The sequence below is a fragment of the Amblyomma maculatum genome, chromosome 1, assembly GCF_055883805.1.
Source record: "Amblyomma maculatum isolate TAMU_Amacu chromosome 1, ASM5588380v1, whole genome shotgun sequence".
NCBI classification, from domain to species: domain Eukaryota; kingdom Metazoa; phylum Arthropoda; class Arachnida; order Ixodida; family Ixodidae; genus Amblyomma; species Amblyomma maculatum.
Window position 1 is genome coordinate 49,249,883 of NC_139344.1, and position 23,836 is coordinate 49,273,718.

General features: G+C 46.4%; 1 protein-coding gene across 3 annotated transcripts in view; it reads left to right on the top strand.

Annotated features, from left to right (window-relative positions):
* The window catches only part of LOC146202328 (MARVEL domain-containing protein 1-like), a 180,572-nt gene that overhangs the window by 62,221 nt on the left and 94,515 nt on the right, over window positions 1-23,836 (top strand). Inside the window, exon 1 of one of the 3 annotated variants that reach the window (XM_084588098.1) lies at window positions 13,236-13,421. The exons of 1 other annotated variant lie outside the window; for it this stretch is intronic. The gene's annotated coding sequence lies outside the window, so the exon portion shown is untranslated. Of the gene's footprint in view, window positions 1-13,235; window positions 13,426-23,836 lie in introns of those variants that run through there. One more of the 3 variants, XM_084588097.1, reaches the window with a different exon arrangement.

The window sequence follows — 23,836 nt, forward strand, 5'->3', positions numbered from 1 at the left end:
AAATATTTCTAATTTATGTCATAGCCCCATTTACAATGAAGTGTTTCTGCTGTCGGTCTAAAATTTACAACTGCTTGATCATCGGCGCATGCTGCCTGCTCTCACGTCTTGCAACTTATGTTCTGGATGCCTATGCGCACTATATTGTGCACTGGATCCATTTTAACATGTGGAATTTCACAGCGCTGGCAAATGTAGTGGCGCAGGCACTTCGGTCATGTTCTGCTACCGTGGACGTAATTTTCGCTGAACACGGAGCTGTAGCACAAACCTTGAAGGAAAAAAGTGCGACGAAGCTTCAAAACTGACAAGCGCAGCAGCGATGACACTATTTTGCTGGTAACTAAATCTTATTTGTATGTAAACATGTCAGGAAGCGTTGCGATGACCGAGGGCTCGGTTTGTTTATACACAGTGCAAGAAGGAGCGCAAAAGCTTGAGAAACATGTAAAGTATTGTGCATTTATGTTTTTTTTTCTTCCTTTATGGGCCCATCGCTCGGTAAATTACTCTCTTCATCGTTTTATTTATTTCGGGTGAGGCCGTCATTGCGAGTACGCTGTTGCCAAGTTGGCCCTTGAGGGATGCGACGCCGCGGGCCGCGCCGGCTCGCTAGCTATCACGGAGTCTCCGCTTACGTCATAGTGTGCGTCACTCAACTCCAACTACGTAGTTGGAGGCCACAGTTTGAATTCGACCGGCGGGAACAAGAAAAAACCTCAACTTCTTATCGCAATATCTCAGCAATTACTCGATTTTTTGCTGCCGGATATGCGGCGACAGTGTCACCAAATGTAGTTTATTAGATTTTCATACCATCTTTGGCTGTCTTTAGTGTCCCTTTAAGTGGAGACCAAAAACGAGGCGCCCGCGTGTTGTGCGACGTCAGTGCACGTTAAAGGGACACTAAAGAGAGAAAGGAAGTGGGTTTTCATCGATAGAATGCCAGTTCCTGATTACAAAAAGACCACTCTTACTGAAAACAGAGCTGTTATAAGGTAGTAAAGAAGAATAACAGAAATACAGGTATCGCCACCACAGCCAAACGGCCGAGGCTCGCAACTACAAATCACGTGATGCGCTAGGGATCCCGGAGGCTGACAAATGCGAATTACGTTGCATGTTTGAATGCGGTAGTACGTTTTTTCTCAAACATGATAACACGCTTTTATCATACGTAAACGACGGCGAAAAGACAACGTAAATGTTGCAAGGCAAATACAAAAATATACTTGGAGGCGCCACAGGCGCCCACTTCAGTTTTGGTTATGTTTCGGCTCAGGCATTTCGTGCGCACTCGGATAGTTTGTTTGAACCTGCAGCGCCTGAATTACGAGCTTGGAGCAGCAGATGCGCCTTGATGGTTCCCATTTGAGCATTCGGAGGCACAAGCGAGCGAAATCCGCTACTGCCGACACACTCCTTCGTTCACACTTCAGCGCCAACATATCGCCGCCGTTGCCGCTTCGACTGCGACCTGACCGCTTGACTGTAGTGTTCCTGTAGCATATACAGGAACACTACTTGGCTGCAGCTACGTACGCCACGAAAAGCATACATATGCTAAGTACCGAAGGAAAAACGCATTATCATTCAATTGTTCACTAAATCATGGCACATCTGACCAACATATACTGCGTCAACAAGACCTTCAACGTGCTATTTGCAGGCGTCGTAAACAAAAGGGGCATACTTGCCGCTCATACCGAGGAGAGCGTCGATATATTGCGCTCGTCGCCCGGCGAAAAAAAGAGCCTCGGGTAAAAAGTAAAAACTAAAAATAACGAAGCGCCAGAAGTACATTACAAAAGGTTAAAAAAAAGTCGATTTGTAAAGAAAAAAAAAAAAAAAGCCGCCAGAAGCGGTAAGCCTCGAACTCGCTACTGCTTGCTCCGTAACGTACGGCGCTTTTCCAAGGTCCGCGCCACAATAACCTTGGAAATATTTTTTGCTTTTATGTCATGGCCCCATTTACAATAAAGTGTTTCTGCTGCCGGTCTAAAAATTACAACTTCTTGATCATCGGCGCATGCTGCCTGTTCTCACGTCTTGCAACTAATGTTCTGGATGCCTATGCGCACTATATTGTGCACTGGATCCATTTAAACATGTGGAATTTCACAGCGCTGGCAAATGTAGTGGCGCCGGCACTTCGGTCATGTTCTGCTACCGTGGACGTAATTTTCGCTGAACACAGAGCTGTAGCACAAACCTTGAAGGAAAAAAGTGCGACGAAGCTTCAAAACTGACAAGCGCAGCAGCGAGGACACTATTTTGCTGGTAACTAAATCTTATTTGTATGTAAACATGTCAGGAAGCGTTGCGATGACCGAGGGCTCGGTTTGTTTATACACAGTGCAAGAAGGAGCGCAAAAGCTTGAGAAACATGCAAAGTATTGTGCATTACAAGCGCTCTATGTTTTTTTTTTTCTTCCTTTATGGGCCCATCGCTCGGTAAATTACTCTCTTCATCGTTTTATTTATTTCGGCTGAGGCCGTCATTGCGAGTACGCTGTTGCCAAGTTGGCCCTTGAGGGATGCGACGCCGCGGGCCGCGCCGGCTCGCTAGCTATCACGGAGTCTCCGCTTACGTCACAGTGTGCGTCACTCAACTCCAACTACGTAGTTGGAGGCCACAGTTTGAATTCGACCGGCGGGAACAAGAAAAAACCAGCTTCTTATCGCAATATCTCAGCAATTATTCGATTTTTTGCTGCCGGATATGCGGCGACAGTGTCACCAAATGTAGTTTATTAGATTTTCATACCATCTTTGGCTGTCTTTAGTGTCCCTTTAAAGAACTCCAGGTGGTCGAAACTTTCGGGAGCGCTCCACTACGGCGTTCCTCATAGTCCGGGTCTCTACGGGACGTTAAATCCTACAAACCAAACCAAGCCTCTTGTATTCCTATAGAGATAAGTTGTGCGGCAAAGCCCTTCTCTTGCAGAGGAACAGCGCAAGAAACAAGGACGCAAGAACACATTGAAAAACAGGACTAGCGCAACCTGACTTCTGCGCTAGTCCTGTTTTTCAGTGTGTTCTTGTGGCTTTGTTTCTTGCGCTGCTCCTCTGCATGATGCCTCATCGACTGGCCTACTCGACGGTATTAATCTCTTTTCTTTATTACATAGCAAAGCATCAAGCGTTTTTCATACTCCTCCTTTATCAATGCTGTTTTTTTTTTTTTTTTTTCACCCATTGTAACGTACTTACATTGTCACGTAGTCAGTGCACGGCTGTACGTGGCAGAGCTGCCAAGTTATGAGGTGTTGCGTGGTGAAACGCTGGATTTGCTGGTGCGCCGACGGCGGAGCGATGCACGTGCCAGACCGGCGATGCGTGAGCGCACGTGTGAGTACCGGGCACGAGGAGCGGTGAGGTGACGTGCCAGGAAAACGAGATATCGAGGAAGGGGGGAGAACAAATGAACGGCATTCAAGCGTAGAGGTTAGCAGAGGACGGATGTCTGGTCCGTGCTGCTAAGAGGCCTCTCTTGGATCACTAGTGCAAAGCTAGCCTGATTAAGCCTTTAGTGGGACGGGGAGCCTTCGACGCTTCTGACGCTGGGCTCGGAAATCGGTGACGCTGCCAAGTTCCTGGGGCTACCGACGCAAGTCCACCGGCGTCTCTTTTTAGTCCTCCCTGCTCCCGCTTCCACCTGGTTCTTCGTAGAGCTTTCCTGAACGCTGCACCACCGACGAGACGCAGCTCACCCAACCGCGTCTGCTGCACGACATCGCTGCTTTTCCTCGGACGCTCTTCATCGGGGGACGGCTTTCATTTATCTTGTAGTGGTGTGCGTGTTTTTTGCGTGTGTTTTTTTGTAAATGTATTTTTTTTTATTGCCGTCTTAGCTTTACATTTTAAAAACGGCTTCGTTTTGTTTTATTTCATCTGCTCGTGATCTTGTTCGAACCCTTTGCATTTGGGGACGCGTTCACAAATTCGCGACACACGTACACCCGCGCACTGGCTACCTACGACCAGGGTCTACAGTGCATTCATGAAGGTCACTTATCCGCAGGGCGCTCTTCAAAGCCCGAAACAGAACAATGAGTGCGAGGTGTAAACTTTTTCTGCCTCTAGATTAGATGGTTAATTTGTTTATTTAGTTTACGTCGCTTTTTTACGTCACAAAGCGACTCAGGCTATGATAGACGCCGTAGTGGAGGGCTCCGGAAATTTCGACCACCTGGGGTTCAAGGTACGAGTGTCCTAACAAGTGAGACATCGTGGCAGGTGCTAGAATATATACTTTTGCACATATTTTTAATCACGCATGCACGTGATTTAAAAAAAAAAAGCAATATGGTATACGTACAATGAGGCGCTGAATGAAATACGAATGTCAAGGACAAACGCCAACTAAGAGCTTATATATTTGTCAATGCTTATACTTACCTGCGCAACACATGATAACTTACGATTGGACCTTAATGTACGCCTTAAAGTAGTTGCAACTTCAGGTTTTGTGGGTTATATTTTTCGCGCTCTAAACCTTGCTGAGCACATTGCAATCGAGGAACAGGGTACATTATTCACCAGCGCGGCTTCGATAATTTAATCGGAAAACTTCTCCGAGTTTCGATTTTTATTACTCACATTCTCGGCAACAAGTCAGGCGAAATACGATAACGCAGTCGATCCCGTCGGTTAAAAAGAAATCTGTGACGTACAGTTCCTATTTTCATGTTCACTCGCATACATCGTACGCGATTTCTCAAGATTCTCGAGTTCTCGCCTCTAACCAGTAGTTCAACCAGCTTTTCTGAACCAGACGTCTAGCGACTAGTGCGCAGTAGCTGACAAGCGTAGAAGATAACTTACCTGGTATTTGTACACAATCCCAAACTCCAAACGCGCGCCCCACATTGCAGATGTGATTTAGAACCATGAAGTGAAAAATAGAATGTTAAGGAACGCGAATGTTCAATGACATTCGCAATATCAGAGAGCGAACTTTCATATCTCATTGTTTGCGAAGAAGAGAAAGCTGATGGCACCTTCATTCGCACCGTTTTCCGAACGTGGAAAGTGCCATGACCGGACCTGGAGAGAGAGACATGTTAAACAACTGCCACCTGACGTTGGATTACTTTTCACGCTCAACAGAAAAATTCCGAGAATACTGTGGAATGCAAAAGCCTAGGCGTTGCTGGTGCACACGGTGCATCATGATTGCTCTTATTCTCATTATCAACTAAATACACCGTCATTATCGTTACTAATGTCATCATTGTCATAATTTCAGCGTCATTATCATCCCTACCCATCCTCCCAGTAGACAAGGAGGATTATGGTGGGCGTTTGATGGTTCTAAATTCGCACAGCTTGCGGTATCTTGCTGTTATACAATCTGATTACGAACCATATGACATGTTTTTCCTTATTGCTTAGGTTGTGGAAGACACGCATGTTGGATCGCAACGCTGAAACTGTTGTTCCACCTAGACTCCATTTTAGCAGAATGATTCTGCAACTGAATGACACTTATGATGAAAATTCCTTTCAACCTGAATGGTTTCCGCTGGTGACACGGTGCACGGTGTTTATCTTTGCCTGCCTTTTAGTTGTGTTTTTTATTGTGCATCTCAGCAACGGCTGAAGGAATTGTAAATAGTCTGTGTACATAACCCTTTCTGTACATAACCACGTGCAATAAATACCATGTCAGAAAAAAAAAAATCCCGGGGGTGGCGCCGTTGGTTAAAACGCTCGGCTGGGGGTCCGAGGGATGGAGGTTCGAGTCCCAGTGGAGACATGACTTTTATTTTTCTGGTGACGTGATCATGCCGCCATTTATCTGACAGCTACAGTGTGACCGAACAAATGAACGCCGACAGTACGAGCCGCTTTCACCTTAAAACCTGCGATCATGATCAACAAGCATCCGCTGCTCACAGTTACTTTCTAAGATCGCTCCAGCTTGCTTGCAGATACTTTGAAATCGAAATAAGATGTTCTGTAGTTCATGCCTTTTATGCGAGCCTGTTGGTCAACTCGTGCACACAGAAAGCTTTGGGCAAGCTTTGATGTCTACTCTTCAGTAATCCTTTAAATCGCTGCATCCATGATTTGTCCATTATACGCAGACCTCACGAATACACGGCATTTATTTTTGAACCAGTTCGCTGAGAGAGGGTCATCTGCAAACAGTGAGTGCGCGCCGTGGCATAGAAGTTGCAAAGCACCGAAAAGAAACGAAGACACCCTATATCTAAGTACGATGGCTACCAATGTCCAAATACCACGCTAATTACCACCTTCCTCAAAGAGCGCAGGTCGCTTGCCCGGGCACAGACGCAGCGTAAACCTGCAGGCGGTTTGTAAGGGCTAGAGAGCCTCAGTCAGGTCGCGATCGATTGTTGGAGTCACTATATCCGAAGGGACGGTTGTGCAGAGTCCCTAAATCACTAAAGCCGCAGTAACTTCACGAAAGACGACTGCAGCGTCGCTAGATCCACCGTTAGCGAGTGGGTACTCGAGGGTTCTGTGGAAGCGACTTTGGAGCGTCCTCTGTGATCCTGGCATAATAAAATGGCGCAAATGGCTGGCTCCGCCTCACCGCAACGGGATGCTGTGCCGGAGTACCGCGTATGCACTTGAGTAATATTCAGCTCACGGAAGATGACACGACATGGTATACTTGTCACAGGCTTCGTCCAGAGCAGTGATTAGTGTAACTTCATGAATCAATATCCATCTCCTGCCGTTTTAAAATATGAATGGGTCAGGCAGCGGTGCCGCAAATGAGCTGATGTTCCTGACAACGGCTGAGAGGCAGGCGGCGCCTCACCACCAAGCGCGCAGTATAGGATATTCGCTCTTCCAATACTCGTACGCTGTGCGGTGAAGTCAACCTCCGCGGACACCGTCATGTTGGTAACAGTGCTAAATTTTGCTCTGCCGTAGACAAGCGGATTTGCTGACGGTGTGATGTCACTATTTTACTCGAAGCATAAGAGACCCCTGTCTGGTCATGTCGTGTCGTGTGGTAGAATAAAGCCTCCTACCCTCCTGACTGATTTTACAGCGATAACTATTTTAACCGTTCCAAGGGATCTGCGTCGTCCTGTACGCAGCAACGGAAAGTTAAAACCCGCAGCAGACACAGTACTTATGGAGGCAAATATACGACGAGACCTCGGGCGACCAATGATGAGTTTGGTCTTCGCAGCATAAGAAGTCAAGAATGGGTATTTGGCGCGAGCACATATCATCGCCCCACCTCTCGGCAGCGCCCGCGTGACGCTCTAAGAAGGATATTGAACTCTTTGAACTGGTGCTATGTAGTGCTTTCCTGGGCAGTTTAGTCGCACGTAAACGTTTCATTTATTTATTTGATGTGCATTTCGGGTCAGGCCTGTTTAGGCTTAATTGGAGGTATTACGCTCACTCATTCGGCGAGTTTTAACTTCCATGAGAACGACGTGCAACGGTCAGCTGTAATCGTTGTTGATATTGCTATGGAAAGAACTGAACCTGTCACCGAGCCAGTGAGAGGTAAGCGTTCATTGAATCTCGAAAGTCAGATTTCTCTCCGACGGTAGCGACCCTCTGGCGCTTGAAAGATGCGCAGCACCTTCGAACAGTACCTGTGGAAGCTGCGCCGTTCGACCGTTCCCTCGAACGTAGTAGCCAGACAAATTGGACAGAAGGGACGATTCGGGGAAATCGTTTAGTGTAACTGTTGTTATGATCGGGGGTTCCAGCCAAGGCCGACGACAGACACCAAGCCAGTCCGGCGAGCAGCAGCCCTCGAAGGAACCGTACGTGTCTGCGGCGACATTGCAATCACGTGCTGTGGCAACATCGCCACCACGTGCTGCGGGCCGCGGCAATATCACCGTCACGTGATGCGGCGGTCAATCACTTCGCGGAGTCGCATGACCCAGGAAGCGATCAATTCATGTATAATTACCTGCCTGGCGCTCACAGGGATAACCACGATGACGTTTCCCCTTTGTGAACGAAAGCAAAATCATGCAGCTTTTCGCAGCGGACTACCCGGATTGCTTCAACTTGGTGATGAATCTCTGCCGCCGGCACAAGATCGTCATTGACACCAGCGGAACTGACCCTCGCCACCATGGCAAGAACTGCGAGGAGGTTCGAGGGACGCCTCCTACACAGAGCGGTGCATTTGGCGACCCCGTGTATCCACCGATTGGATGGCCCAACATGAACTCTTATGTCCTCAACTCCCTAGCTGGGGGCAACAAGCAGTATTGGTGAGTAGGTTAACCCCGTTACCTGAGCAGATTAAGACATGGTAATATGCTTCCTTGATCACTGGAGATTACTGCTCGCTATTACCGCTAAGCGTGGCAGCAGAATCTTTTAGTTCATTTCAGTGAAATTTTCGTTGCCTGGAATCAGCGCTTTGTGGCTATGTATGGAGACAACTGCCATAACGGCCGATACAGCTGGAAAACCTTCCTCTGATTGTTACGGTACGGCAAATATAAAGTGGTAACCGGTGGTGTTTCTTGGCAACATGTCGCCCAATGTCGGCGCCATCAGCTATTGTTGCCTCTGCCGCACCCACACGAAGCGGCCGGTTCCGGTGACAGAGCGGAGCGTTTTCGGTTTTTCTCTGTCGTCGCTGCCTCGTCGTTCGGTCATCTAGGGCCAGCAGGAAAGTATAATTATGCTAGTACCCCTTTTTTTTAAGAACCAAGAGCAGGAAGTAACGTCAAAATCAGGGATAGAAATTCCTCTGGTACACTCTGCGGCGCAGACTTGCAGGAATTTCAAGAAGTGACTTCTCTCGTCCGCTCATTTCGATAATTAACAATATCTAGGCACAACAGCCTTTATTGTCATGAACTATATGGATGCTCACATTTACTTACATGGCTCAGACAAAGCGGGCGTCTGCAAATTTTTCCCTGAGACCGCGCTAGGAGCACACTTCGCTAGAAGAACTCCGCTCGCAAAAAAAGTCAGAACAGAAATTATGTAGCCGCAATGTCTTCTGCGATTGGCTAATCTCGGTAGCTGTTTTCTGGCGAAGAACGAAATTTTGTACAAACCCTGAAGCTCATCGACACGATGAACGGTAGTGTTTTGTCAGGCCTCAGCGCAGCCCACCGAGTGACGTCGCTCGGCATGTCGCCGTGAATTATCACCACGTGTCGTTAGAGCTTAAAGCCTCGTGTAACGCCGTTACGTCCCCTACCATGAAATAAGCAATTTCGGTTCCAACGACGACTTTCGCGATTTAGCGGCGACCGTGCAGACTGCAGGAACCTCGGTTCCTGCGCTATCGGTTTACACCCAGGCTAGGTGGAAACCACTCAAATCTGGCCTCTTGAAAACCGCTCTTGGACACTGCATTTCGATATCGCTCTACGCAGGTGCGAATCACTGCCGAGTGTGCTAAACGACTTTTGGTGTTAAACGACTTTTTTAAGAGGGTAACTGAAAAGGTTTCGGATTCGATGAGCTCAAAGGGATCGAAGTATGAAATTTCATCGCAAGTATGCAAGTAAGAAAAGTAAGAAACCTCTAGGTAAACCTTGCAGTTTTTTTTTTTTTTCGTTTTTTTTTTTTTTTTGCGCTTGCATTGACGTAATTACCGAATAAAGCCGCTACGGTTTCCAGACTTCTTCTGAGAGCACAGAGCCGGGAATGAGATAAGTCCCTCATTCAATGGTCATGGCCTTTGAGAAAGGCATCAGAAGTGGTTCTTTGTTTCTTCTTCTTTGATTGGCGTTGGGCACGAAAGATGACGATGAAGACTCGGACGTTAAATGAAAAACTTGATTTATCAGAATAGCATGGTTAGGGTAAAGACGGACAAAACGGTCGAGCAAGAATTACATAGAGCCGCCAGAGCTCTCCCTGTCAGGGGATCACGACGAGAACCCTTTGACACCATCCCTTCTTAATCGCTCGACTCACCGCCGATAGGGCAGGCCCTCTCATCACTCAACAGTATCCTGTAGCCGCATGGACAGGCGGAATTCGTCTAGCGGATCTCACGTGACATGGCAATGCACAGAGAAATAAAAGCACATTAAATCGCATGGAGACGCTGGTATGACGTGACCAAATATAATGCAAGGTAGGGAAAGCGAAATTAAAGCGCGTGTCCGCGCTGGCATACGTGACACTGCAAAACACAGGGCAAGAAGATGGAAACTAAATCGCGTGCGCACGCAGTTCTCACGCGATCCAACAAAACACAACTAATGGAAAGCACAAGCTAATCGCATATAAGCGTCTACCCTCTGCCCCTCAAAGAAACACGAGCGCAATACCGTCTCCACGCCGCAATTTAGCCCTTCAGCTCAGGCCAATATCGGGCGAAGGTTTATATCTACTGTTACGTTCCGCGTAGCTGGTGGCTGTGAACACTGGAATACTTGAACATTGTTCTGCGAGCGCGCCAGCGGACCCTCCGCGCCACGGTGTGCCAGCGAGGGCGCGGTGCTCTCATTAGGAAGGAAAGCGTCCTGCTCGGACTTGACATGTTTATGAGGGTCACGAAGAACGACTGTCACCTTCCCCTCTCCCTGCATTGGAACTCTGGGGTGGCTCCGGCTCGGCCACCCACGGATCATCGCTTCCGGGAACCGCGGCTTGGTTAAGTGACCACGATGTACGGAGTGCGGCCAGCAGCGGTGAAGAGGAGTGTTCCTCCAGCTGCAGACGGGGAGCCCGCAACCTTTTAAGAGCCTGGGGCGCTCTTCTTTTCTCTGGGTCGCTTTTATCTAAATAAAGACCCGTTTAAAACCTTCACGGAGTCCGCATCCCGTACCTCGCAATACTTCCTTATTCAGCGCATATATGGGGCGGCACCGATGCAACCGTAAGCTGGCAAAAATAAAAGAGAAAAAGGGACAGCCGATCGGAAATCGCGGTGTTTACACCAACAAAACTAGGTTTGCTCGTGTGGCCCCCAGGTGCCGTTTCCCACGCGATGCCTCCTAGTGTTCCTGCATATATATACAGGAACACTAATGCCTCCGTGGAACCAGCACCCCGACCGGCGAGCTATGTTCAGTCTTCAGTGGAGAGGGAACTCGAGACCACGCATTCTTAGAAGGAACCGAGTTCATGATTCCATCGCGATGTATACTTATCGTGTCAGAAATATGCCCAGCCTCTCTGTGCGAGTTCTCAACAACGCGACCACGATGGCACACGGCTCGCAGGAAGACGGGAACACGTATTTCGCCATGCTGCGTGATGGTCTCGTGCTCGGAGACTCAGCAGCGTTTTTGTCAGACTTTCGCCATTTAGTCTGTAAGCTTTGAACATTCTTAGGAGCAATCACGTCAGGGCTTCAATTCTTTTTTTCTTTTTTTTGAAGGCTGTACTCTGCTTTCACACCTATATACGTGAGAGATGCGGCTCTTGAGCACAATGAGTCAGCTATTCACTACAAAAACAGAACCCTCAGCGACAAAGCTTCCGTAGAAGGCAAACGAAACGGCGTCTCGGCTTGTAAAAGATGCGCTCGGCCGCGATATTTCAAACTCGGAAGCGTAGTATGTTGTGATGTCTGTGCGGTCACGTCTGCGAAGGCGCCAGCGTGTCTTCATTGCCAGGGGCACTTGAGGAAGCGGATATCAAGCTGGACATAGCAACAGGCCTGTCTCGACGACGGCGGTCAAGGCCCTGCGCGAAGCAACAAGCTCGCGTTTCATCGGATACCCAGGTGCGGCGAACGCCCCGGGAGTCTGCCCTTGAAATTGCGTTCTTCCCAAGGGCAGCGGTGGAAGAAAGAGGCATGCATCGCCGGCCCCGCATTGTGGTCGGTTTACCGTTACCAAGAGCACGCCTGAGAGAACAGGAGCGCCGACAACATGATATCCTCGCTTCCGCAGCGTCAAGAACCAGGTATACCCGTGGGAAGCTGGTGACGAATTCGTCGACGTGCCGTGGCCTACGGGAAGGAATTCGGAGGGCGGGTCTTCATAGTGCTGTGTGCAAAAATGTCAATTGGTGCTCTTCGATTGGCCAGTGCTCAAAACCAAAGGAGTCCCTATCTAGGCACCTAGAGACAAGACAGTGTAGAAAAACCGGGGTCCCATTGCTGGGGACATTGGGAGACTCACTAAAATCTCTACCATCATGTAAATAAATTTGCAGTGCTCCTCGCTTCCGTGGTTCCTCGTCGCCTCCCCTCGCTGGCCTTCGCTACCTTCGGCTTCGGCCCTGCCGGCGTCGCAACAATGTTCTTCGCGCAAATATGGAAATGAAGTGCTTCCATGCCGACAGAGCATGTTCATGCACGTGTTTCCACTAGCTTGAGTTCATTTTGTTTTTAAGTTCCGTACTTTCTTTACTTCTCCAACTAGGAGAACATGGCAGGGGATAAGTACAAAGTCGTCGGGCAGAGGTAATTTCCTCTGCCCGACGACTTTATAGGCAGGATGAACTTACCTATGCCCTAATTGCCTCAGAAATTAAACGGGAAGCACTCGAAAAGAGAAAGAGTAAAGATGGGAGGTGGCGGTGGCGCGTTGCAATGATTTGCACACGCGGTGCACGTCCAGCCAAGAAAACAAACATGAACGTTTAAATTCTATGCATACATGTTTCATAAACGCATTATGGAGACAGGCGTCTATAGGTCGGTTTCATACAGGAACTGAAGAGCCGCACATGATGCGCGCTGCGATGGACAATATCCTGCCAACTTCCCAAGGCAGTCTCCTTGGAACAGAGGTTGGAGCTCCGACGAGCTACGGTAGTCACAAGCAAGGAAAAATTGCAAGAACAAAGGACACGCTTGTGACGTAACTTGTACGCGCGGATGCGTATCCAGCAGTTGGTCAAAATTTTATCTCTAATGTTATGCATACAAGTAGCGCTTTGCTGTAGCGTGAAAGTCAACCGCTGGTCCCCTCAAAAACTTTCGCGCTTGAGATCGTTAGAGAACATGATAAACATCCCTCCCAGATTTAACGAATGATGTGCGTTTGACATTTTGCCATGGATACATAAACAAAAGTGTTCGAGCACGGCGAGCGGGAGTAATATATGAGAAAAAAAATGAGGGAAAATGCAAAGAAAACAAAAAGGAAGGTACAAAGTATCAAAGAAAGCTGTCAGTGACTCAAAAACGCGAATCTTCGTTCGCAATTCTGCACGCAGCCTCATTTGTCTTCATTGTTCCTCCCTTTACTTGTGTTTCGATCGACGAAGCGCGGCAACTGAACGTCCTTCGCCCAATGCAGTGACGCGCTCCTCTTGATGCAGCTGCGGCGCGTAAAGCAGGTCGGGCATTTCCGAAGAACCCACTTCCCGAGCTGAGCGCCTGACTGCAGCTGCGTAGCTCGACAGCAGAGCTCCGCCATCTGCTCATGATCTATCTCCCTCCTGCCATAGGCAAACCGCGGCCACGGAGGTCGGCCTCGCTTTGACTATGAGTTAGCATGTCTCCAGCGCACACGGCCATCGACACGGTGGGTAAGTGTTTGGACAGCTCTGTGTTCCATGCACTGCCGAAAGCTTACGTAACGGAACAAAGCTATTGTGTGGTTGCATGCATCAAGAAAAATGGCCTTTATTCGCAGATATTGGTGCAGGTACCTTCTGCGCAGATGTGGCGAAATGACAAGAGCGGCGTGAACAACACGCATATTGAGCATATGAGTATGAACGAAACACGTGCTTGTAAGACGTTAAGGGCAGTGGCGGATGCCTAGCCAGATTAAGCCGCAGTTCCTTTACTGAATATTCATTCTTTTGCATCGGCACAAAAGAAAAAAAAAACGCGGATTCACATCAGTGCATCGTTTACGCGCACACATCAGTCCGCATGTGCAAAACACTTGCAGTACGTACTCCTACTTACAGTCAGTACGTTGGCATGGGAATCGATGATGACGTCTTTTGTAAGTTCGTCTCAACTACTTGCTCAGCGGTTTCGCACAGCTTAGTGCTAAGCGCGGATGGTCCAATCCAAGTCATAATCAATGTCATTAAAGCGATCCTTGCATGTCATAACGGGCTTGCATGCACCACATTGTCCGTCCGTCGCAGAGTCGATAACGACAGCACATCGTGCCTGTGGATTTTGTGGATTGGCGTATGGTCTCATCGGTAGCGCCACTGTGAACGCGCGCTGTTGTTGTTGTTGTTTTTTCTTTAATCTTTCCAGTCCTTTGGTTAACAAAGACCCTGTCAGGTAGCCATTTCCAGCTGCCATCCGAAAAGAATCCGATGTCATAATAGTTAATGCGAGCGAAACAAAATGAAGCAGGCCAAAGAGTCTTTCAAGTTTCTTGAGAACTTTGCGAAAATCCCTCATGAGCTATGATGCGCCAATGTTCTGCTAATTTCATATATTGCGCCCAGTTTTGCTTCTGGTACGGTCAGAACATAGCGTGGATATGCGTTTGGCCTGATAGGCGGCACCGACTGTATCTACGTGTCAACGGTGGAAACGCCGATTAGACGACGTGCAGCCAGCTGCTCACACTAGTACATCGTGAAACGTTCTGTTTTTTTTTTTTCCTCTGCCTCCTTTCCTCTCTTTTGAAGGCACTCGTCCTAGATGCACGCTTTGTGGTGACGACACTGTATTTAGCAATGTGGGCTTCCACTATAAACAACCAACAATATCCCGCAACGTCGTATCATATTTCTGTGCCCAACATTCATGTTAACTGTTCGACTCTTTTTTTTTTTTTCACACCTCTTTTAAAATTAAAAACATTATTGATAGAGAGGAGTATGCATGCATCATGACAGAGAACTTGATATAAAAAATGCATATTTGTTATTTGTTTACTACTGGATATACGCATCAGCATATAGACACCCTGAAGCATTCGTGCGCGTTAGCTTAACGAAACCTTCATATATATTGTGCTAATGTGGTAAAAGACAGTGACTGTGTGAAGAGAAACCTCGGAAAGGGGCCATTAAGCTGTAACATCGCACCCTTAAGGTGGAGCTTAAGCACTCCTTAAGTGTTCGTTTAGTTCATACGTTTATTTTGATTACTGCACTGCACAAAAAAGTAAACAAAAAATACAGGCCCACATAATTAGCATGCGATAGATATGCATTACCATTAGGCCTTCTGTCCTTTAGTCGCTCCTCTTGTCCTTCTTATCTTGTTCTCATGTTTCCTTATACAGGGTTTCCCGGTTAAACATAACCATGAATTTAAAGAAGGTATGCAGGTTTGAGCATGGTTAAGCAAGCGGTCATGCGAAAGCAGTACGACATTCTGGCTGAACAGAGCGTGTAACACGATATTATACGGTCATCCTCTAGCCTCGCAGCTCCTTTTTCTGGCGTTTCAGCAGCTCGAGTGTCATATTCTGCCCCTCACGTTTCCTCTGCAGTTGTTCTTGTCGCTTGGCCACATCTTCAAGACCCATAGACTCCACTTGATGGTTTTGCTTGGTGGTTTAACAAGAGAGACTGCCATACCGTTTGGAAAAGTGTTAAACCTCCTTATTTCGCGCCATACGATTAGGGGTACTACATAGGTCGTTGCACGTCTAGTATATCATTGTGGATTAGTATGTAAAGTTATGTGAAGTGGAGAGGAAGCGTCTTTACTGCTTTTTTATGCCATATTCCTGTGCAGAATTGCACCATGCTCTTTATGTGATGAATCTGTGTATATATATATATATATATATATATATATATATATATATATATATATATATATATATATATATATGCTGCATGGGTATATGGTAACACTTTTCACGAACTTGAGGGTTCGCCTCAATTCATTCCAATATACCAGCGCTATACGGAGGACTGCTTAGGAGTCAGCTTCGAAGTATCGCGCTTGTTCTCAAATTTCACAATCGAGTTACACTTGTTTGAAGTGCTGGTGACGTGTTTTGATCGACACGGCGTTTGTCTTCTCGAAGACGCAAAAGAATAGACGAGATGCTACGACGGAATCAATGGCTGTAGCGTTTGAAAACGACAGGAGAGCGAACGGGCGCTTTGGATAAAATTTAAAATCTATGACACCGACAATGCAGACTTTTGTGCAACAGGTGGCAGACCTAGAAGCGTCTTTTGTTACATCAGGCACGACAGGCGAGCAAGAACCGGTGAATCACAATTTGTCATTTTGCTTCGCACAATCAGAATCAGTTAGTGTCGCCTCCTTTGTAACTTTAAATTTGAATAAAAGTTCCTTATTTGAAATAGAGGTGCGCATCTTTAATCATGCGTACTAATTAAACGCGAAAGTTTGATTTAGCCTTATTCCTCGCACATTCCTTCGTATGAATTAACCACTCCTTGAGCTCTCTGTTTGCTCGTGAGCAGATGAAGGAGGAGGAGAAAGATGAGGAGGAAAGGCAGGTAGGTTAACCCGTAACAGCAACCGGTTTGCTACCCTGCACTGGGGGAAGGGGGTGAGTGAGCAGATGAAAGTTATGTAATGAATATAAGGAAGCAAATGCGCGAATATTTTTCACCGATCATACTTATTATTGGCCTTCGTCTGTCTGCCTGACTGACTTCATTAGCTGTGAGGTAGTAGCGCAAAATGGGAGGATTAAAAGAAATTTGAATGAAATCTTTATACTGACTACGTCCCCTCCCCATTCCGAGTATAAAAAATAATTGTATGAGCATACATCCATGATTTATTATGGCTCACAATCAGAAAGATGAAATGCGCCCTTTTGTCACGTGTGGTCACCGATAGAGTTGAACAAGCAGCGTTTCGTAATTAAATGTCCCATTCATAGCAATGCGAATCGTATCTTTATTATTATAGCCTCGGTGCATGACAAGAACTGAGCTCTCATGCTCTTTGCTAGAGATCCATTGCAGTGCATAAACTATCTGTTTCATGCTCTCTATTGTACGCACAGGGAACGCACGCAGTGCCACTTACCGGCTCTTCAATCCTTGTCAGTATGCAGACATACGTGTAATAGCAGGCCGAAATGTTCGAAATCATTGAATCATGTGCCAGTGCAATCTGTTCAAGGAGATTGTATGGAAAGGCGGACATTATGTGCGCGGAATGCTATAAGAAGACTAATAATTAAATGAAATTAAAAAAATAATAAACCTTTAATGACATGTTTTAGGGCACATTATTATATTGCGAAATTGATGGTGTTCAGCATTGAGGCTCAGTCCTGATTATAAAGTTTTTGAATCAAAAGTGCAGTTTAAAATATTGAGCGCGAAAAATATGTTTCTGATCGCACGCTATAGGTTGATCAGCGCACATTGCTGAGATGGCATTTCTGCGAGTGGTTTCTTCATAAGAATTACACAAACATCATCTATGTAATGAAAGATGTGAACTGCGTCTTATGAATTTCATTCATGCCGCGCCATTTTTTATTTTTTGTTTTCAATGTGTAGCGTCGGAAAGCCGACTTGAGCTTACTAAATTGCTGTTTTTGCTGCTAAATTGCTGTTACCAAATTAAAAGAAAAAAAAAATCTGGGCCCTCTTTTGATTTTGACAGCCTTTGACTGCGTAGTTTAATACTGTGCCCTTAAGTCGGGAACAAGAAAGTTTATTAGATAATTGTAGCTAACTATTTGTCTTTCTATCGTATACATTGTCATGTAAATAATATCCACCTTATATCTTTCAATCAACCTGCCCAGCCTGCACTGAGGTATATTACACGATTTTTAAAATACCAATGTGTATTGGATGAGAAACACTCGGTATATTTTTTTGTATAGAAACCTCTGAAAACAACGACTGATATGGCGAAAAACTCAGGCAATTGAAGAAACGACTTGCTTCCGAACGTTGCTCCTTGGAATAGTTCGCATATGGCGCCACAAAATGTACAACCGAAGATTTATTTTTAACGTTTGCAGATTTATCTTTAAAAGACTACTAGACACACGTCGGTATGGTTTGTGCAAGTGGATTGTACTATCAGCAATAAATTAAGCGTGAACAAGAGAACTGAAACAAGAGCGAAAAAATAAGGCTGTTTGCTTGAGTAAGCTCAACACTTGAGATTCCTGGTTTCGTTTAGAAAGCCTTAATACTCTAGTTAAGACCTCTTAATAAAACTTATTTACGTTATCTCTCCAGCAGCAGATATATGCCTGTGTTTTAGCGTTAGAATCTCAGTTCTCTTGTTCGCATTTCATATGTTCCTGATAGTACATGCACGGCCGCTCGATGGAAGCACGCTTCCATCGAGCGGCCGTGTTACAAGCAAACGGACAGTATACACGTGATAGAGCTCAATAATTAGACAAATTATTATCAACATTTAATTAGTCAACATCTTTATGGATCATCGGGGGAACGCCGCCAATATCAATGGCGCGTTTAGCTTTTGATTTTTCTTAATCGGTAATGTGGTTCGAAATATCGAACGTCAAAAATGCGCGTTTGATTGTTTGTTCAACTGCATTTCTCGCATTTTATATATATAAAACGGTGTTGCTGAGTGGTACATAGATGCCGAAATCAAGCTTTTTTTCTGCATGATGACACAAAATCTGTCTGTATTTCACGCATAGGAGTCGTCAATGACACTATTTTATAAGCATTCAATGCGGAAAGACAAGTATAGTTTCAAAAGCCCATTTTTGACGTCGGATATTTTGAACAGCATTAAGATCTAAAACAAGTTTCACCTTCAAAGTTGATGGCTTTTCATTTCGCAAGTAACCTTCCCTCATTAAATTGAAAATAAAAGGTTAATCAGTCAATTTGAATAACTAATCGTATAATTAGTTATCCCAATCTGACACCAGGTACCGTCTTTGCCAAAAGTAACCAGGCTGCTCCGAAGGCTGCCGGAGCAAGCGCGCGGCCGTGTGGCGGCGTTGCGCTCGCTGTGGCTTATCGGTGCTCGTCAGCTTCGAGGGTACAACAGCTGAAGTAATTTCGCACCCTCACTCTCGTCGGTTGGATGATAAAAACTAGGCGCGTATGATGTGCGGGCTACGGTTTCACGTGTGCGAAGCCCGGTTGTGCCCAGCGAGGGCGCTCAGTCTAGCGACGGGGCTATTCGCCCTTCTCCGCAACTGCCCTGAAGCAGATATAAGTCGCGTTTCTCGCAATATAATTATACGTGCTTGTGTTCTGTAATCCGCTGCTGAAACGCACCAGCACAACTGCGCTTTCCTGCGTGTTTGATGCGCCTGTGCATTAAAGAATGCTAACGCACCTCCAAATTAATATGCTTTTTTCGAGGTACCTTGCGTACTGCCACTTTTCGGGCCGTAACTCCGGTACAAAGATATAGGAAAGCTTGTGAACCCTTTCCAGCCACCTTACCTCTTTTTTAGGTTGTGTATAAATAAGTGCAATGATTGATTCTAACAATTTCTTGCATTTGCTTGTAGGTAAGTTTTGATTTAAGTAACCAACTATAATGAAACGTTCCTCACGCTTAGCCATTAGATGCCCATGATTACTTTCTCGTTCGCGGACCCTTTATTTCAGGGCAACACAGTGTGGCAGACCTAGCACATATTCGTCCTAGAAACGAACAACAAGAGCTCACCGTGTCTACTATCACCTGCTTTTCTGATTTTCGCAGTTGCTGAGAGGAGCGAATAGCCCCGTCGTTATACTGAGCGCCCTCGCTGGGCAAACCAAGGCTTCGCACACGTGAAGCAACAGCCCACACATCATACGCGCATAGTTTTTATCCTCTAACGGTCGATAGTGAGGGTGCGAAGTTGCGTCAACTGTTGTACCTTCGGAGCTGACGAGCACGGATAGGCAACAGCCAGTGGCGTAGCCAGAAATTTGTTTCGAGGGGGGGCTGGCGTTGCTTCTCGGCCTCCTCCGTATCGAGATACCTATCACCAACCTGTCCCCTCTCAGCTGCGCCATAAATTCTGCATTCCGGGATGCAAAGATTGCATGAAAGAATAGTACCGCGCTCGGGGCTTTCGTTTTATCGAGTATCCTGCGCCTGTATTGTTTCAGACAAAAATTATTGTTTACTTTAGCAAATGCAGAACTGAAAAATTCATCATAGCCAGTTTTCCAGCCATACAATTAACATTAGTTCGAATACATAGTCTTCCTGACGAACCTGCAGATGAAATGGTTCCCTGCACTGTCTCCAGTGTGCTTTTAACTTTGATTATAATGCAACATCTGCCCTTTAACAAACCGAAGTGTTACGAACAAACAAGGACTCTCAGCAAACCACTTCGACAGATCTTCCACCGGGGCATACATAGCGGCTAAAACACCGACATTCAGTGCGAACAAGAGGCCTGAGAGGAAGAAGATAGCGCGGCGTCAGAAGTTTTGCCTGTGGAGGCTGCTTATGGCGTCACGCTCCCCCCTAGAGTTTTTTTTTTTTTTTTATTTCTCCACGCATCAATCTCTGCGTGCTTTGTCAGCTTGTCTGATAGTAAAGCTCGTCTCCTTTGTATGGTCCGATGAACGATTTCAGAAAACTAAATGCACCTTTCGATTTTTTATTCCCGCCGAAATCTCTTTTTGAGCGTGAAAAAAAAAAAAAAAAAAAAAAAAAAAACGTACTGGAGATAAAATCCACATTGATTTCCGGCTCTGGTAGTTGTTTTGGTCTGCGGTGTATGACAGTACGAAAACATTTCGTGGGGGGCTGAAGCCCTATAAGCCCTCCCCCTGGCTACGCCCCTGGCCACAGCGAGCGCAACGCCACCACACGGCCCTGCGCTTGCTCCGGCAGCCTTCGGAGCAGCCTGGTTACTTTTCGCAAAGACGGTACATAACCATTCAGCTTTTATTTTGGCCTAATAAAAAGGGCTACGCCAGAGCCAGCTACGCCAGAGTGGCGCTCGAGAACTTGCCTATTCACACCTAAGCGTCCAAAGCAATACTTGACAAGCTCATTAGTTATTGTTGACTAACTATTCAAATAGGCAGGATGGAAAAATGCTAGATAGCCGCGCCTTACCAGGGAGGGGGGTGGGGATGAAGGGTTCGGTATCGGAACACTTCCCGCAATTTTTTGAGTGCTACATCTGTCACGCCTCGTCCCCTCCTTTCGGGCATTTTTCCAGCCATGCTTTTTACACACTGCATCGGCATCATAAACTGTCAAAAATGAAGATTATAAAGGTGTCCGTTTGCCGACAAAAGTGCTTCCTGTTCTAAAAGCATATGGCGACATAAAACTCGAGTTATCGTTGCACCTCCGTTCGCATGTGTGTCACAAACCCCCGCCTTTACTGTCAAAAGAGGCATGGGATCACCTTTACGGTTACCCGTCGTCCCTCCATGAGGTTTAAGAACACATTTAAAAGTTAGGCTGGTCAACCCGTGAAGTACGTGTGTCGGTGTGTGATTGAGGAATAAGTTCAAATTCTTTTACAAACGACTGAATGTTTATAAATAGTGGTCCGAATTACACTGCATAATAATAAAGTACAATAAAAAAATAAACGCCACGACAAGATATTGACAAACGAAGACTAGTTAAATGACAAGAGGAAAACCCGATAATGAACAAAACACTGCGATAAAAAGAAGACTATAAAGATTATTTAGCAAGTATTCTAGATATAATAAGTATGGTCAAAGTCACATAGAAAACACAGCGAACAATATTACTAAGTCAGGTAAAGGTTAACAAAAGCGAAAATAATGTTCAATTGAACAGCAGTCTGTGGCGAAATGGAATTCTCACGGCTTCTTGTTAGTTGAGGCATCGAAGGCTGAGTTGATCGGTAGCGGCGGCCGTACAGGTGAGGAGAACGATGCGTCGACCGCGGGCCCGAGGAAACACAATACGCTTTCCCGGAGCGGCCGCGAGAGTGGCCCGGAAGTCTGAATCTTCCCAGAGCGCACTGGCGCGAGCGTTCTGCGGTCGGTTATTTTATACACTCGGCTTGGTGTGCAGCGCCCGCGTCAAGGACAGGCGGTCGCTGCCCCTGCCAACGTGTTGACTCCTGCTTTGAGGAGCGGCGGGGTTCCGCGAGTTTCGCTCTATGTCTGAGGCCGAAGCTCCCGCAACTTCCGCTGTATAATAGGTGAGGCAGCTTGTGACAATGTGCTAAACTAAATGTGCCGATGTAGTAGTGTAGTACACTTCTGCAATACGCTTGCAGTTAGCGTACGTAAGCGCGCGGACGTAGACAGCTAGTAACAACCCCTCTGGATCATCATCAAAGCTACCTGAAAATGCTTTTTTCTCTTCGCTCAGCACTGAGATCACACACACAGCCGCCCTGCTAAAAGTTTCACCTATCGATTGAAGTCTACGGTGCCGTTTCATTGCAGTTCTTATTTTTATATTTTTTTTTTTCGGAGGCCTATGATACTTTCTGAAAAATATTTCTGGCTGCGGCACTGCTAGGTTAAATAAATCCTAACAAAAGTGACTTGATATCAATTCGGAAGAGCTGGTAGGCTTTGTTTCAATATTGTTCCATAGATATTAGCTCAGACGCAGCAGGCAGTGGCATTAAAGTGTGGCCACCACTTAAGGAACAGCAAGGAACATCCTTTTTTGTACTATACATTCGTAAGCAGGCTTGTTTGGTGCGCTGGAGAGAGCTGCGCAGCAACTGCTGCGTTAGGAGCAATGTGCTCGTTCCTTGCTTTTATTTCTGCGCAGCATCGCGACAGCCCGAGCACTGACCGTGAAACCTAGTGCCTGCTGTAAACGCTCACTTTGTTCGCCCTGCGCTTCAAGACAAGTTTGCTCACGTCTGAGCGTCGTGGCGTGAACTCGGCAGCGAGGCAGGTGGGACGATTCATGTCAGCCTCACGCTACTTCTCCACAAAGATGGGTGCAGGTGAACTGCCAATCTGTTATCAGAGGTCTTGGTTCCTTCCTGGACACCAGAAATAAAGCCAACAGTAAGAGCACGTTTCTGCGTGAGCGCACAGAGAGTCCTCCCCAAAACATTGTTTTCTCACGTGAAAAAGAGAGCTTGAGCGGCTTACTGTGGAGTTTAAACAATCGCTGCGTTCTTAGTGATCAGCAGGCAGTAAGGCTGTGGTCACTGGTTACCTCAACAAAACTAGTTAGCGGGCAAGCTGGTGCATAGTTCTTGGAAGAAATAACAGCGCAGAAATAGTAGGGTTTAAACGCAGCTAAGCTAAGTAGGACGTGCGAAAGCCTTCGCGCTCAGGCGGAAGCTAATGGAGACGACGAGTTCTCAGCACTCAGCACCAGTGTTTGTCGCAGTATGCACGTACGGCGACCGGCTGCGGCGGTAGGTAGCTACGACGTTCGTACGCTCGAAAAACTCCTGGGCCTGAATCCACTCCGCTCCGACGGTTTTAACGCAAAAGCGTTACTTCGCTATGTTCACACATTTCTGTCCGCAGACCGTGACCGCAGTCCGCGCCCGCAAAATCGTGTCCACAGCAGTTGCGAGTAATTGAGAAGAGGTAGTGCTTAATGAGTGGTGTCAGTCGATAGAAGCTGACGTAATGTTGCTGCAGATAAAATAATTAGGCCAATAAGTTAATTCGTAAATAATTACAGGCAAAAATATAAAAGTCCGCAGCAGTTGTGAGTAATTGAGAAGTGGTAGAGGTTAATAAGTGGTGTCAATCGATAGAAGGTGACGTAATGTTCAGTCCGAAATTACGTTAATTAGATCATTAATTAAAGGCAAAAACACAAAATCGTGTACGCAGCAGTTGTGAGTAAATTAGAAGTCGTAGAGGTTAATGAGTGATGTCAATCGATAGAGGATGACGTAATGTGTACGAAAAAATAATTAGGCCAATAAGTTAATTCGGTAATTTTTGTTTTTGGCCGAGCTTGACAAATGCAAACCACAACATTCTTGCTTGGGTTTGATCGTGCGAAGTAGTGATTTGGCACTAAAATTATCCGGAGTTTCATCTGTTTTGACTGATCATATAGTGCGAAAGCAGTATTTGAACCACCCGTGCCAGGACACGAGGGCTGTGACGTCATGAT